Source organism: Bison bison, unplaced genomic scaffold (genome assembly GCF_000754665.1).
Source record: "Bison bison bison isolate TAMUID 2011002044 unplaced genomic scaffold, Bison_UMD1.0 scf7180017864036, whole genome shotgun sequence".
In the NCBI taxonomy this organism is placed as follows: Eukaryota; Metazoa; Chordata; class Mammalia; order Artiodactyla; family Bovidae; genus Bison; species Bison bison.
The window spans coordinates 425800-430149 of record NW_011494608.1 but is presented as its reverse complement, the minus strand read 5'-3'; the positions used below and the strand labels follow the sequence as shown (position 1 = coordinate 430149).

At 44.9% G+C, this 4350-nt stretch overlaps 1 protein-coding gene across 2 annotated transcripts in view; it reads left to right on the top strand.

The window, feature by feature from the left end:
- TMEM71 (transmembrane protein 71) overlaps nucleotides 1–4350 on the top strand; it is a 30399-nt gene that overhangs the window by 11806 nt on the left and 14243 nt on the right. The gene's annotated exons all lie outside the window — the stretch shown is intronic.

Below are 4350 nucleotides of genomic sequence, written 5' to 3'. Positions count from 1 at the left end.
GCTGCTGCTGCTGCTGCTAAGTCGCTTCAGTCGTGTCGGACTCTGTGTGACCCCACAGATGGCAGCCCACCAGGCTCCCCCATCCCTGGGATTCTCCAGGCAAGAACACTGGAGTGGGTTGCCATTTCCTTCTCCAATGCAGGAAAGTGAAAAGTGAAAGTGAAGTCGCTCAGTCAGGTCCGACTCTTAGCGACCCCATGGACTGCAGCCTATCAGGCTCCTCCGTCCATGGGATTTTCCAGGCAAGAGTACTGGAGTGGGGTGCCATCGCCTTCTCTGTAAGAAGGCCCTGGGAGGTGGCAAAAATCAGGTGAACTATCCGTGGATGTTTAAAGTTTGGGAATCGCCACTCTAAAGGCAGAGTTTCACATATTTGGAAATTCACATGTTGTTTTTCCCATTGCTGCCTCTTCAAAATATGTCCAAACAATCCGAAAGCAATTGGACCGCAGCAGTGCTGCACGTGCATGAGGTATCTTGTTAAAACTCTCATGGTTTCAGAATGTCTTCTAAATATAACAAAATCAAGTACCCCCACCCCCAATCAGTAATTAGTCAACCCGGGTACACATGGGGCTTTGAAAGCGCTCATCTCTGCTGTCAACTGTAATCAAATCTTCCCCAGACTTCTTGTTTTCCGGATTTACCCAAGCCCCCTGATTTTTATCAGCAAATCCTTTTTCTCTGGAAACATCGCCGAGTTAAAAGACTCGAGAGAAGAATTCAAAATTAAATTGTTCTGCCGTTTTCTCTCTGGGAAATGGATGCAATCAAAACTTACTTCCTCTGATTTTCTTTTCCTTAATTTTTCAGGCTAAAATGGGCTTTTTTTGTGGTGTTGGTGTTGTTGCCTATTTTGTTTATCCTCAGCTCACCCCTTCCACAGCTGCATCCAGACACCTTTCCTCATTAGCTGCAATTCATCTTCTAGCTCTGATGTTTCGTGGCTGCCCAGATCCAATGCTGCAATTTGGACTGCATCCTCAGAGTCCATGAGTCATACTGATAGAGGATCCAGGATCTAGACAGGGAGGACTCATCAGGGCTTCCAGCTCTGTTTCTGCCAGTCCCAAGAAAGAAAGACACGATGACCTCAGACAAGGCACCCCCGTCTGAGGTCTACAGTTTTCTCTTAATCTAGTGCGTTCTCCATAAATGTCTTTGATGGCAACATCTGTACATGGCTTTGCGTTTCCCTCTATAGCAAATGATAATGCCTATTTTGTATGTAAGGATAGGGAACTTGCTCAGAAGAATTAGATTCATCCTTGTAAAACAGAAGCCAAAAAAAAAAAAATCAGAAGCCAACCACACAATTTAAATAAACCAAGAGAAACAGAATAAAATTAATATCTTCAAATATAATCCCAAAGAATTATTTATTGATATGTTCTCTGGATTATGCAGGGCTTCCTTCATAACTCAGATGGTGAAGAATCTGCCTACAGTGCAGGAGACTCAGGTTTGATCCCTGGGTTGGGAAGATCCTCTGGGGAAAAAATGGCAACCCACTCCAGTATTCTTGCCTGGAGAATCCCATGGACAGAGGAGCCTACTGGGCTACAATTCATAGGGTCCCACAGAATCAGACGTGGCTGAGCGACTTTCACTTACTTACTGCATGATGATTCTTTCATTTATTATTTTTAACATGTTTTCTATTTAATTTTGGCTGTGCTGTGTCTTTGTTGCTGCCCATGGGCTCTCCTCTAGTTGCAGCAAGCTGGGGGCTACCCTAGCGGCAGTGCGTGGGCTTCTCACTGTGGTGACTTGTCTTGTTTCGGAGCACGGGCTCTAGAGTATGAGGGCTTCAGCAGCTATGGCATGTGTGCTCCATAGTTGCAGCTTCTGGACTCCAGAGCACAGTCTCAATAGTTGAGGCACACTGGCTTAGTTGCTCTGCAGAGCGTGGGATCGTCCCGGGTCAGGGATCAAACCTGCGTCTCCTGCATTGACAGGTGGATTCTTCACTACTGAGCCCCCCAGGAAAGCCCCTTTCATTTATTATTAAGGTTAGAGGGGGAAAAAATGTCAGTGAAGTGTGAATTGGGGGGAAACCATGTCTTTTCAGAGATGAAAATTCCTTGATCATTTTTTGTTAAGACTCTTTTGTCTGTAAAAATTTTTTTATCTTTTTTTCTCTTTTTAATGCCATCTCTTCTTTTAGAATTTTCTTTTAGAAATTTCTGTGCAATATTTCCAGAATTCTACATGAGATACATTTTTATCTCATCTAACTCTCAGCAGCAAAGCGTAAGTTCAACAGAGTAGCTTTGGGCAACAGCTCAGGAATATTTTTACTGTTGTCACATCCTCATCACATCTCCCCAGATCTTAGTTCAATGCCACGCTTGAATACATAATCAGCCACAAAGGTACCAGTTCCTTCTTACTTCCATGTGAATATGACCACATAGCTTCCTCTTTTTTTTAAAAACAGCTTTATGGAGATATAGTTGATATATATATATATATATAAAGTCTTTATATATATATATATATAAAGACTTCCCTGGTGGCTCAGATGGTAAAGAATCCGATTGCAAAGCAGGAGACCTGAATTTGATCTCTGGGTGGGGAAGATGCCCTGGAGAAGGAATTGACAACCCACTCCAGTATTGTTGCCTGGAGAATCCCAAGGACTGAGTAGCCTAGAAGGCTACAGTCCAGGGGGTCACAAAGAGTCAGACATGACTGAGCGACTAACATGCCACACCACACACATTCTATACGATTGTGCCAATTGGACATTTACAGGAGGTTTTTAAGGTCAATATTGGCTGTCTATGATCTTTACTCAAGATATCAGAGCCCAGCGTCCCTCCAATACTGCAAGATTCAGAGTAAGAGTAGTACAGTCCATGGGGTTGCAAAGAGTCAGACATGACTGAGTGACTAAGTTTTGTAGAGTTTTGGGTGGTTTTTTTTTTGGTCTTTTGTGTCTGTGTGTGTGTGTGTGTGTGTGTGTGTGCACGCTAAGAAAAAAAAAATCTACCTTCTCAACACATTTTGAAGTACATAAAATACCACATTGATATCTATAGCCACATGTGTGGCAGAGCTCTAGAACTTATTCATCTAGCATCACTGAAACCTTATATCTGTTGAACAATTCCCCTTAGCCCCCTGCCCCCTCACCCCCAGCAGCCACCCTTTTATTCTCTGCTTCTCTGATTTTGACTATTTTAGATACCTCGTGTATAAGTGTAATCATGTGGTATTTGTCTTTCTACGACTGGCTTATTTCACTTAGATGAACCTCCTAGTTCATCCGTGATGATGCAAATGGCAGGATTTTCTTTATTCATTTGCCTGTTGATGAACATGGGTTCTTTCCGTATCTTAGCCATTGTGATTAGTGCTGCAGTAAACAAGGTCCAGGACCTCCTCTGCAGTCTGGGCGTTATTGGATGCTCAGCATGGTTCACTTCCTACCATTTCCTTTTTCTGTGACAACCAGCAAAGATGCTTCTGCAGACTGCTTTATCAAGAGGCAGCGAGTTGTGGGCGGGAGGGTAGGAAGGAGCCTGCAGAGTTAGCAGAATTCCCATGTCCAAAAGCATCAGTTCATTGGTTCAGTATCCAGGCCTGTCCTGTGTATATGGTATCACAACATCCCTGGGCTTTATTCCTTCAGATACCAGTGATACCCTATCCCTTTTTCCCTGCTGAAGCTGTGACCATCCAAAATGACTCCAGACATTGTCAGATGTCCTCTGGGGAGAGAAATGACTTCTGGTTAAGAAGCACTGCTATATGAAGACCCCAAGAGTTCTTGGAGCTCCTCAGTCACTCCCAGCTTCTAGAACAGGGCTGGGACTCTCTCCACCACTCACACCGCTGAGTGAGCACCTCAACACACAAAGCACCTCTCAGTACTCCCATCCTCCAAGTTGCCCACAGGATAAATCTGAGCTCCTGAGTGAGCATGACCCATGAGGCCCTTCATGATTTTGATCCCCATTGAGCAATCCCAAGTAACTCAGCTGATAAAGAATCTGCCTGCAATGCAGGAGACTCCAGTTTGATTCCTGAGTTAGGAAGATCCTCTGGAGATGGGATAGGCTTCCCACTCCAGTATTCTTGCCTGGAGAATCCCATGGACCGAAGAGCCTGGCAGGCTACAGTTCATGGGGTTGCAAAGAATTGGACATGACTGAGCGACTAAGCACAGCACTAGCAATCCAGCCAGAACCATCTTCCAGGACTGCCCACGATCAGGGGCTCCTGTCTGGCCACATAGGACGGCTTGTTCTTCTGGGAGCCCACCATATTCTGTGCGGGGGCTGATGTCTTTCTTTCTTCTTTCCCTTCTTTCTTCCCCTCCCCCTCCTCCCCCTCCTCCCTCTC